Genomic DNA, 12,430 nt, shown 5'->3' on the forward strand with positions numbered 1-12,430 from the left:
CCTAAAATGTTTGGTTATAAATGTTTTTTCTAGGAACCACTGCAAACAGCTTAAATTTTCAGCTGTACCTCCTGGAAGGTCTCAGCAGGTGGAATCAGGACAGAGCAGCTGCATCCGTGGCTAGCCAGCCAGCCTCTCTGATGACCTATGCGGGGGATGTCCTTCACTGTGTGAACACCAACAGCCTGAAGGTTTTTGGCAGGAAATACGTCTCATCTTTTCAACCCCCTGCAAAGTACACTGGTACATAACATTGTTATTATTATTATTATTATTATTATTATTATTACATTAATTGCTTTCTTCAGACAAGTACATATTTGCATATATTTTTAAATAACATTGTCTTGAATTTCTAGGAGAGCTGATTGGTGTGGACTATCTGCTAAGACAGACAGGACTGCCCCTGCAAGACGTCAATCCGGACTCAGAGGAGACTGAGGGCTTACTGGAGGACCTGGCAGAGGAAGACGAACAAGAAGATGAAGGGTTTGAGGAGGACCATTCACTGGATCTGACGTTCCCAAGTCTTGACTCGTCAACCTCTGCTCAGCCAGGAATGCCATGTGTCCAGCATGCAAAACCTACTGCAGAGCCTACATTGCCCTGCATCCAACCTGATGTGCCTGGAATGCCCTCGGTCCAGCCTGCACTGCAGATCTCTGCCCAGCCTGAACTTCCGCCCTCTGTCCGGCCTGGAATGCCCTCTGTCCAGCCTGCACCATCGCCCTGTGTCCAGCCTGCACTGCTACCCTCTGCCCAGCCTGGAATGCCCTCTGTCCAGCCTGAGGCCACCATCACCCTTCCTGTTAGTGTCTCAGGTGACCCACAGCAGGTCCCTGAAGAGTATTTGATAAGTACCATTATCAGTACAGTCACACTGTCAATACAAAAAGTTCAGTTTAGTTGACCTACAAAGAAATGTGTTATATACATATAAATACACTACAGACACCACAATAAATATAATGAATAATGTGTTAAGATATTAATCATAAGTATAACGTATAGCAAAAAACATAATACTTACACAGTTTCAAGTGACTGCATTCATGACAAATTGTGTATTCTTTCCCTCTGCCTGGAATGCCCTCTGTCCAGCCTGGAATGCCCTCTGCCCAGCCTGGACTGCTGCCCTCTGCCCAGCCTGGAATGCCCTCTGTCCAGCCTGAGGCCACCATCACCTTTCCTTTTGTACGCCCCGCTAATGTCTCAGGTGACCCACAGCAGGTCCCTGAAGAGCATTTGGTAAGTACCATTATCAGTACAGTCACACTGTCAATATAAAAAGTTCAGTTTAGTTGACCTACAAAGAAATGTGTTATATACATATAAATACACTCTCACAAGATGGTCACTGATTCTTCAGGACTACCGCAAAATACGGCAGCTTATCTTAGGCAACGGCACCATAATGCAGGAAACATCAATACAGCTGGTGGAAGTTAACCAAACAACACTGAATCAGTGGCACAACCACAGGGTGAAAAAGCAAGACAATGCCCTTGTGTTGCAGGGCATTGACCTTCCCAGTCGGGTCCCGGTGGCTGCTGAGACTCTCCTGGCAGCAAATGTGCGTCCTGCTGTCACTCCACAGGTACCTGGTGAGCCACACTCATATCACCTACCTGACAACACAACGGGACAGGCAGTAACTAAGAGGATGGCAACTGATGCAGTTGCGGCTGCCCCAGCAGCTGTTAGACCCAAGGTGGCGTCAAAGAGGCAGCTTTTTCCAAAGCCTCCAACCCCAGGGCCTGCTCAGATCTTGCCATCATCGTCCATGCCTCCTGTCCTCTTTGGTACCCCACAAACCCATGTAATTACTTTTATTCCGCTTCCTGGTCAGCAGTATCCCCTTACCCAAGCCAGTGTTTCTAAAGCATCGCCTGCCACCACTTCTACCGCATCTGCTCGCCGAAAACCCTACCAAAAGAAAGTCCTCACAAACACCTGCAGTGGCCAGTACTGCTGGGACAGGGCACAGCCAGTATAAGGGGATAATCTATTGCCCCTCGACAGAGGCGCTCTCGAAGGAGGAATGGCTGGAGCAGATGAGACGGAAGTAGTTACTGTTTTATGTTGCTTGCACTTCATTTTAGCACCCACACTTTTATAGCTATAATAATAAATTCTGATATTATATTATGATTATGCTATTATATATATTTGCTTTAATTGTCTATGGTATATTATTATTATTATTATTATTATTATTTATTCTATAGTTGATTGCACTCATTGTTTTTAATACATATATAACATTTTAACATATCTGTCTTTTAAATATCTGACTTGTCTAGATATTTTAAGATAATATTACATTGTAATTATGCTATGTTATTATAGTATTTGTTCTATAATTGATTGCACTGTTTTATAGCACTTACTGATTTATAGTTATAATAATAGTATAGTATATCTTTATTTTATAGAATTAATTATTATATTAATAATTAATTCCATATTGTACTACTTTTGATTGGATATTCATCAGTATCAGTATTAAGCATTTTTCATTCTCTAAGTGATTGCTTTCACTGTTTCATGGTTATTATATTATATTATATTATAATTCTGAATTCATCAATATTTAGCACTTTTGCTTGTGTGAGATATAACCTTTGTTTTAGATGGTTATTGTATTTCTTTGTGTTCAATAACTGCATTTATTTAAGCTACTGTTTAGATAAGCAACTATTTATAGTTTATAATGCTCACTGTTTTGTCCCACCCTCTATTCTATGTTGATCAATGCAGAACATTTTTGATTGTCTAAGTCAATTTTTCTTAATCCTGCTCATGGGGACCTACTGTGCTGCACAGTAAAGTACTGTAACTACACACAGTGGTTACTGTGATTTAAATCAGTGTGCTTTCATTCTGCTTCTGGGGACACATTGCCCTGCACAGGTTCAACTATTCTCTGCCTCAACACACCACTAGACTAGGTGTGTTGAGGCAGAGAATAGTTGAGCCTGTGCATTAATTTATAGCACCTGCTGTTGTATAGCTGATTGCACTTTCTGTTATATAGTATCCACTGTCTTATAGTTAAACTGATTTTGATTCAGTGTTCCTCAGTAGTAAACATTTTGATCATAAGTTCTAGCAAACACTGTTTCCTGTAGTTACTGGTTTGCCTTCATCAATGTTCATCAATAAATATTTGCAAATGTTCAAATTGTCACTCACTATTTTATAGTTTGCAGCACTCACTCGTTTTTATAGCACCCAGTGTTTTCATAAGTATTACTCTTTCGTTGTTCATCAATGAATATATGCAATTCAGTTACAGCATCACTGTTTTATATAGTTACTCGTTTTCTTTCAGTGTTCAGTAATAAGCATAATACAAGTAAAATCAATGAAGAACAAATATAAGTTACAGTTTATAATTTAATTTTGTGTAATCTCATAATGAAAAAAAGGGAATCAACATGCTTACAAACACAAACAATTATTGTATATAGGAAATGTGGTCAAAGAACAGTAACATAACCTGTGTAATTTATGTAGAGAAAAAAATTATATTTATATAATTATAATTATAATGTACATTAATGGTATTTAAATCACTGAAGGGAAATGATACATTTCATAATTTAATACATTATACTGCAATGCATTCATGTCCCCTTACTCAACGTTACTTTCAGCAGCATAAACACAGTTTGTGGGTGTACGATGCGAACTTCCACTCTGTCCGAGGTGGGATTCGATCCTCCGCCGTGGCGGTCATGTCTGCCCGTCCTGAAATTCACATCGAGATGGGAATTTGTAACTTTTTAAAAACACCACGGCATATAACGTCGACTAAACCTTCCGAAAGGGAACTGGGGGTGAGATGTTTCCCTTTTCTTTCGTTTTCTCTTTCTTTTCCTCCCTTTTTCTCTCCTTTTCTCCCGTTTTCTTCTTCCCCCTTTCTTCCCCTTTTTCCTCCTTCTTCCCCCTCCCTCCCACACGATTGTTCCCCAGCTTTTGCGGAAATGGTAGAGCGCTCACTTAGCATGCGAGAGGTAGCGGGATCGATGCCCGCATTCTCCAGGGTGGGCTCCTTTTCAGCATCCCTCCCGATGACAAGGTTTAGGAAAGCTGCTGTAGATCTTCCTTTTTCCTTCTTGGAGTTCACCCTCCCAGAGGCTACCGGCCCGTGCAGAATAAATGAGGGCCACTGTGGGTGGAAAGCCATGTCCTTTCACAAACAACAACTAAAAAAAGATAGATGTGATTCAGGCTGACCAGTTGACCGTTTTCAGCTCTTATCGCCAACCTGACTCGTTCATGCAGATTTCTCCTCCACAACATCCGGAGGATTGGACCCTTTCTCTCCCGGGAGGTCTCCCGGGAGGCCACCCAGTCCACCTAGTACAGTCTCTTGTCATCTCAAGGCGTGACTACTGCAACTCGCCCCTAGCTTGTCTTCCTTTGCGGCCTATCAGGCCTTCACAACTGATCCAGAATGCAGCAGCACGACTTGTCTTCAGTCTCCCTAGGTTCATTCATGTCTCTGCACTGCTGCGTTCCCTGCAACGGCTTCCTGTAGCTGCCCGCATCATATTTCAAACCCTGACGCTTGCCTACAAAGCCCAAAACGGACCAGACCCTCCCTACTTTATGGCAGCAGGCAATATTCCGTTTGTACCTCGAGCCCTTGGAGCTTCAAGTAAAGCTCAGCTTGTCCCGCCATCTTTACAGACGCATGGAAGACAAGCATTCTCTGTCCTGGCGCCCGGGTGGTGGAACGAGCTTCCACTGGCTGTCCGAACAGCAGACTCTCTGGCGGTCTTCAAACGCAAGCTGAAGACCCATCTCTTTTTGAAGTGCTTAAGCGAACACTGATCTAAGTACTGATTGGAATGCATTGTATTGTGCTTATGCTATGTTTAACTGTGTATTCTTCTTCCTAGGTATTAGCGCTGGCTTTTGTATCTGGCATTATCTGAGCTCACAGGCAGTTCAGACGATAAGCTATTTGTGCTAGCCAGCTAGGCTACATTCTCTGAGTAGACAAGAAAGCACTTTTTCAAGTTGCTCTGGATAAGAGCGTCCACTAAGCGCCGTAACTGCGAACGACAGCAAGAAAAACAAGTCAGTGGCCCATACGGGGATCGAACCCACGACCTTGGCGTAATTAGCACCACGCTCTAACCAACTGAGCTAACCGGCCCGGCACCTAACTGCCCGTGGCTGCAGGTGTGGTGGTGGCAGCACGTGTGTTGCGTCGCCATCGAACTTCCAGAGAACGTGGCAGTGTGAAGGTGGCTGCAAGGGCACTGCAGCGAGCTCCTCAGCTTGAGCCCTGTTTCCAGACAGGACGATACTTGGAGGAATATGTTTGAATTTCAGCGTGTTCTTTGCGGAGCAAATTTTTCACAAAAAGCATTTGCACTATTTGGTTTCTTTTGTGCCTTGCCAACTACTAAGCCAAGACACAGAAATCAAAGCCCAAAGGTATAGCGGGGGGCATAGCTGCTTTGGAAGCAGTCGGCCCGGGTTTGCTTTCGGACCAACGCGTGGCTTTTAGTGTGTTTCACTATGACAGCAGTGGTGCCTGGGGAAAGATCGCCGGTCACAATTTTCCGCTCAAAAGGATTTGAAGGTGCGGCCTGCAAAAGCCAGCGCTCTCCCCATCGGGGAATTGAACCCCGGTCTTCTGCGTGACAGGCAGAGATACTGTCCACTATACTAATGAGGACAAGACGAGGGCTTCATGGTGTGGATCGCTTCAGAATATTTCACTGCGGCCACTGATTTCTTTGCTACGTTTCCGCACTTACAGCGTTTCGCTCGCCCTGCTGACACTCGTTAACGTGCCAACATATACGTTAAATTAGATTAAATACGTTAAATTAGATAAATGTTCAGTTTGTGATACAAATTGCATTTCAGAATCATATTTACTTAATTTTCTTCACAAACTTCACTTTCTAGATATTGTTCTTCTTGTTTTCCATTTTTAATATATGAATTTAGATTTCTGAAGTAGTTTCATGATCAAAAATAAAAAAATGCAAAAAAAATATAATTATGGTAATATTTATAATGCAGAACGTTGAAGTCAAAATTTCAATGTTGATTTATAAGTATTTTGTTAAACTTTTCAGAACCATTTAACATTGATCATTGTTTCAGCATTTTATCAACATTCAAACTGAAATTTTTTCAACAATATTTCAATGTTGAAGGTCGGTCAGGTGCCCAGTGGAATGTTGCAAGTCAGGTATGTACCAAAAGAGTGCCAGAGGAATTCAGTTCAGCTCAGGACCCAAAAATGGATAACATGTTCATGTTATATGGACCAGGACAATTTATCACAGGTCCACTTTAGATGAGTTAGATAAACACCAAAACAATTTAGCAGATCTGCATTACCAGCACATCACCCCTAATCCTCATCCTGCCTTAAACCACCTAAAACCTAGTAATAGAGCTTTTCTACATAGTAATAGACAAATACTGCTTTTGCCAATTATTTCAATTTATTAAGCTCAAATAATAAAATCAAAGGGAACTTCAAAGTTTACAGAAAGGATGATGTAATTTCCTCTGTGTGGCACCTTGACAGCAAAAGTACAATCACCTTTCATTTTCATCATGGATGTGGGGATGGTAAGCAGTGTGAGGCAAGAGGAACATTTGGCCCAAGTCTAGCCCGGCTCAGGACATTTGGCCCACGTCTGGCCCACATAACATGCCGGAACCCAAGTCTAGCCCGGCTCATGACATTTGGCCCACGTCTGGCCCACACAACACATGCGGAACCCAAGTCTAGACTGGCTCATGACATTAGGCCCAAGTCTGGCCCACACAACACATGCCGTAACCCAAGTCTAGACCGGCTCATGATATTGGCCCACGTTCGGCCCACGCAACACTCGCCAGTGCCGTAACTGAGCCGTAAGAGCCGAAAGTGACACAGATTAGACCCAAATGTGCCTGCTATCTGGGTATGAAGCGATTGATTGTGGAGGGAAACAGTTCAATCTGAAATAAAGCCAAGTTAAAGACGTTGCGGCGAGAATCAAGAAATGGTGACAGATAAAAACTGCTCGTGCAGCTGCGGATCACATGGAACCTCATTCTTTGTCATTATGAAGCGTTCCATTGTGCTGGGAACCAGTTCGGCCTGAAATAAAGCCAAATTAAAGACGTTGCGGCTAGACCCAAGAAATGTTTACAGATAAAAAGTGCTCGTTCAGCTGCGGACCACATCTAAACTCATTCGTTGTTATTATGATGCCTTCGATTGTGGTGGGAACAAGTTCGACCTGAAATAAAGCCAAATTAAACACATTGCGAGGAGAACCAAGAAATGTTTACAGATAAAAAGTGCTCCTCCAGCTGGGGATTACATCTCACCTCATTCTTTGTAATTAAAAGGGTTCGATTGTAGTGGGAAACAGTTCGACCTGAAATAAAGCCAAATTAAAGACGTTGCGACAAGAACCAAGAAATGTGCAGAGATTACAAGTGCCCGTGCAGCTTCAGAACAGATCTAACCTCATTCTTTATCATTATGATGCCTTCGATTGTGGTGGGAACAGTTCGATCTGAAACACTCAAATTAAAGACGTTGCGACGAAAACCAAGAAATGTGCAGAGATTACAAGCGCACGTGAAGCTTCGGAACACATCGAAGCTCATCGATTGTCATTATGATGTGTTCGATTTTGGTGGGAAACCGTTCGACCTAAAAATGAAGACAAATTAAAGACGTTGCGAGGAGAACCAAGAAATGCTGACAGATAAAAAGTGCTCCTGCAGCTGGGGATCACATCTAACCTCATTCTTTTTCATTATGAAGGGTTCGATTGTGGTGGGAAACAGTTCGATCTGAAAAAAAGCCAAATTAAACACGTTGCGAGGAGAACCAAGAAATGTTGACAGGTGAAAAGCGCACGTGCAGCTTCAGAACATATCAAAGCACATTCGTTGTCATTATGATGTGTTCGATTTTGGTGGGAAACCGTTCGGTCTGAAATAAAGCCAAATTAAAGACGTTGCAGCACGAACCAAGAAATGATGACAGATAAAAAGTGCTCCTGCAGCTGCGGAACACATCGAAGCTCATTCTTTGTCTTTATGATGCCTTCGATTGTGGTGGGAACAAGTTTGACCTCAAATAAAGACAAATTAAAGACGTTGCGGCGAGAACCAAGAAATGCTGACAGATAAAAAGTGCTCCTGCAGCTGGGGATCACATCTAACCTCATTCTTTTTCATTATGAAGGGTTCGATTGTGCTGGGAAACAGTTCAATCTGAAATAAAGCCAAATTAAAGATGTTGTGGCGAGAACCAAGAAATGTTGACAGATAAAAAGTGCTCTTGCAGCTGTGGATCACATCGAAGCTCATTCTTTGTCATTATGATGCCTTCGATTGTGGTGGGAACCAGTTCGATCTGAAATAAAGCCAAATTAAAGACGTTGAGATGAGATCCAAGAAATGTTCACAAATAAAATGCGCACGTGAAGCTTCGGAACACATCGAAGCTCATTCTTCGTTATTATAATGCTGTCGATTGTGGTGGGAACCAGTTAGACCTGAAATAAAGCCAAATTAAAGACGTTGCGGCGAGAACCAAGAAATGTTGACAGATAAAATGTGCTCCTGCAGCTGGGGATCACATCGAAGCTCATTCTTTGTCATTATGAAGTGATCGACTGTGGTGGGAAACAGTTCGACCTGAAATAAAGCCAAATTAAAGACGTTGCAGCGAGATCCAAGAAATGTTCACAAATAAAAAGCGAGGAGGAGCAGCTTCAGAACACATGAAGCTCATTCTTTGTAATCATGAAGCGTTCGATTGTGGTGGGAAACAGAGCGACCTGAAATAAAGCCAAAGTAAAGACTTTGCGACAAGAACCAAGAAACGGGCACAGCAAAAAACCGCACGTGCAGCTTCAGAACACATCGAACCTCATTCTTTGTCATTATGATGCCTTCGATTGTGGTGGGAAACAGTTCGATCTGAAATGAAACCAAATTAAAGACGTTGCGAGGAGAACCAAGAAATGTTGACAGGTGAAAAGCGCACGTGCAGTTTCAGAACATATCAAAGCACATTCGTTGTCATTATGATGTGTTCGATTTTGGTGGGAAACAGTTCGGTCTGAAATAAAGCTAAATTAAAGACGTTGCACTGAGGTCCAAGAAATGGACAGAGATAAAAAAGTGCTCGTGCAGCTTCAGAACACATGAAGCTCAATCTTTGTAATTATGAAGCGTTCGATTGCGGTTGGAAACAGTTCGACCTGAAATAAAGCCAAATTAAAGACGTTGCGGCGAGAACCAAGAAATGTTGACAGATAAAAAGTGCTCCTGCAGCTGGGGATCACATATAACCTCATTCTTTGTCATTATGAAGCGTTCGATTGTGATGAGAAACAGTTCGACCTGAAAAAAAGCCAAATTAAACACGTTGCGAGGAGAACCAAGAAATGTTGACAGATAAAAAGTGCTCCTGCAGCTGGGGATCACATCGAAGCTCATTCGTTGTCATTATGATGCGTTAGATTGTGGTGGGAAACAGTGTAACCTTAAATAAAGCCAAAGTAAAGACGTTACAGCGAGAACCAACAAATTTTCATAGATAAGAAGCGCTGGTCCAGCTCGGTTCACATCAAAGCTCATTCTTTGTCATTATGATGCCTTCGATTGTGGTGGGAAACAGTTCGACCTGAAATGAAGCCAAATTATAAAACTTTGCGACAAGAACCAAGAAATGTGCAGAGCAAAAAAGTGCACGTGAAGATTTGGAACACATCGAAGCTCATTCTTAATCATTATCATGCGTTTGATTGTGGTGGGAAACAGTTGGACCTGAATTGAAGCCAAATTAAAGACGCTCCGACTGGAACCAAGAAATGTTCACAGATAAACAGCACACGTGCAGCTTCAGAACACATCGAAGCTCATTCTTTGTCATGATCATGCCTTCGATTTTGGTGTGAAACAGTTCGACCTGAAATAAAGCCAAATTAAAGACTTTGCGGAAAGAACCAAGAAATGGGCATAGATAAAAAGCGGAAGTGCAGCTTCAAAACAAACAAAATCTCATTCTTTGTCATTATGATGCGTTCGATTGTGGTGGGAACCAGTTCGACCTGTAACAAAAATTAAAGACGTTGCAGTGGAACCAAGAAATGTTCAGAGATACAAAGTGCTCGTGCAGCTGCCGATCACATCGACGCTCATTCTTTGTCATTGTGATGCCTTCGATTGTGGTGGGAACAAGTTCGACCTGAAATAAAGCCAAATTAAAGACGTTGCGATGAGATCCAAGAAATGGACAGAGATAAAAAGCGCACGTGCAGATTCGGAACACAACGAAGCTCATTTTTTATCATTATGATGCGTTTGATTGTGGTGGGAAACATTTGGATCTGACATGATGCCAAAGTAAAGACGTTGCGACGAGAACCAAGAAATGTTCACAGATAAAATGTGCTCCTGCAGCTGCGGATCACATCTAACCTCATTCATTGTCATTATGAAGCGACTGATTGTGGTGGGTACAAGTTTGACCTCAAATAAAGACAAATTAAAGACGTTGCGGCGAGAACCAAGAAATGTTGACAGATAAATAGTGCTCGTGCAGCTGCGGATCACATCGAAACTCATTCTTTGTCATTATGATGCCTTCGATTGTGGTGGGAAACAGTTCGATCTGAAATAAAGCCAAATTAAAGATGTTGCAGCGAGATCCAAGAAATGTTCACAAATAAAATGCGCACGTGAAGCTTCGGAACACATTGACGCTCATTCTTTGTCATTATGAAGGGTTCGATTTTGGTGGGAAACAGTTCGGCCTGAAATAAAGCCAAATTAAAGATGTTGCAGCGAGATCCAAGAAATTGTCAGACATAAAAAGCGTAGGACCGGCTTCAGAACACATGAAGCTCATTCTTTGTCATTATGAAGCGTTCGATTGTGGTGGGAAACCGTTCGGTCTGAAATAAAGCCAAATTAAAGACTTTGTGGCTAGAACCAAGAAATAGGCAGAGATAAAACGCCCACGTGCAACTTCGGAACACATGACGCTGATTCATTGACTTTATGATGCCTTCGATTGCGGTGGGAACAAGTTCGACCTGAAATAAAGCCAAATTAAAGACGTTGCGGCGAGAGCCAAGAAATGCTGACAGATAAAAAGTGCTCCTGCAGCTGGGGATCACATCTAACCTCATTCTTTGTCATTATGATGCGTTAGATTGTGGTGGGAAACAGTGTAACCTTAAATAAAGCCAAAGTAAAGACGTTACGGCGAGAACCAACAAATTTTGAGAGATAAGAAGCACTTGTCCAGCTGCGGTTCTGAGCGACCTGAAATAAAGCCAAAGTAAAGACTTTGCGACAAGAACCAAGAAACGGGCACAGCAAAAAACCGCACGTGCAGCTTCAGAACACATCGAACCTCATTCTTTGTCATTATGATGCCTTCGATTGTGGTGGGAAACCGTTCGGTCTGAAATAAAGCCAAATTAAAGACTTTGTGGCTAGAACCAAGAAATAGGCAGAGATAAAACGCCCACGTGCAACTTCGGAACACATGACGCTGATTCATTGACTTTATGATGCCTTCGATTGCGGTGGGAACAAGTTCGACCTGAAATGAAGCCAAATTAAAGACGTTGCGGCGAGAACCAAGAAATGTTGACAGATAAAATGAGCTCCTGCAGCTGGGGATCACATAGAACCTCATTCTTTGTCATTATGAAGCCTTCGATTATGTTGGGAAACAGTTCGACCTGAAATGAAGCCAAATTATAAAACTTAGCGTTCACTTGTGTTGGGAAACAGTTATATCTGAAATGAAGCCATATTAAAGACGCTGCAGCGGGAACCAATACAACCTTTAGAAAACCATCAGACAACCATTAGAAAACCTTAAGAAAACCATTAGACAACCATTAGAAAACCATTACATAATCATTTGAAAACCATCAGACAACCTTTAGACAACCATTAGACAACCTTTAGAAAACCATCAGACAACCATTAGAAAACCTTAAGAAACCATTAGAAAACCATTACACAATCATTTGAAAACCATCAGAAAACCATTAGACAACCATTAGAAAACCATTACACAATCATTTGAAACCATCAAAAAACCTTCAGACAACCATTAGACAATCATTTGAAAACCATCAGACAACCATTTTGAAAATATTGACAACCATTAGAAAACCTTCAGAAAACCTTTAGACAATCGTTAGAAAACCATTAAACAACCATTAGATGACCTTCAAAAAAACCATTAAATAACCATTAGAAAACATCCGTCCGAGTCCTGATTTTCTACCCCTTGCTGAGGGAGATTGATTGGGATAGGTCCCAAGACGAGACCAATTCTCAGGCCTTTTTTGGCTGACCTGGGTAACCTAGCGGTGTTACCAAAGGGTCAGTTGGGCAGGGGGTAAGT

General features: G+C 42.1%; 2 non-coding genes and 1 pseudogene across 2 annotated transcripts; 1 reads left to right on the forward strand and 2 right to left on the reverse strand.

Annotated features, from left to right (window-relative positions):
* The first annotated feature begins 3,989 nt into the window (after nt 1–3,989).
* Nucleotides 3,990–4,842, forward strand: LOC118820482 (annotated as a pseudogene).
* A 254-nt stretch (nt 4,843–5,096) lies between these two features.
* Nucleotides 5,097–5,170, reverse strand: trnai-aau. Its single transcript has one exon. It is a non-coding gene; the product is annotated as a tRNA-Ile (tRNA).
* A 456-nt stretch (nt 5,171–5,626) lies between these two features.
* trnad-guc lies at nt 5,627–5,698 on the reverse strand. The gene has a single exon. It is a non-coding gene; the product is annotated as a tRNA-Asp (tRNA).
* Nucleotides 5,699–12,430: the final 6,732 nt, after the last annotated feature.

This window comes from Colossoma macropomum, unplaced genomic scaffold (assembly GCF_904425465.1).
Source record: "Colossoma macropomum unplaced genomic scaffold, Colossoma_macropomum, whole genome shotgun sequence".
In the NCBI taxonomy this organism is placed as follows: Eukaryota; Metazoa; Chordata; class Actinopteri; order Characiformes; family Serrasalmidae; genus Colossoma; species Colossoma macropomum.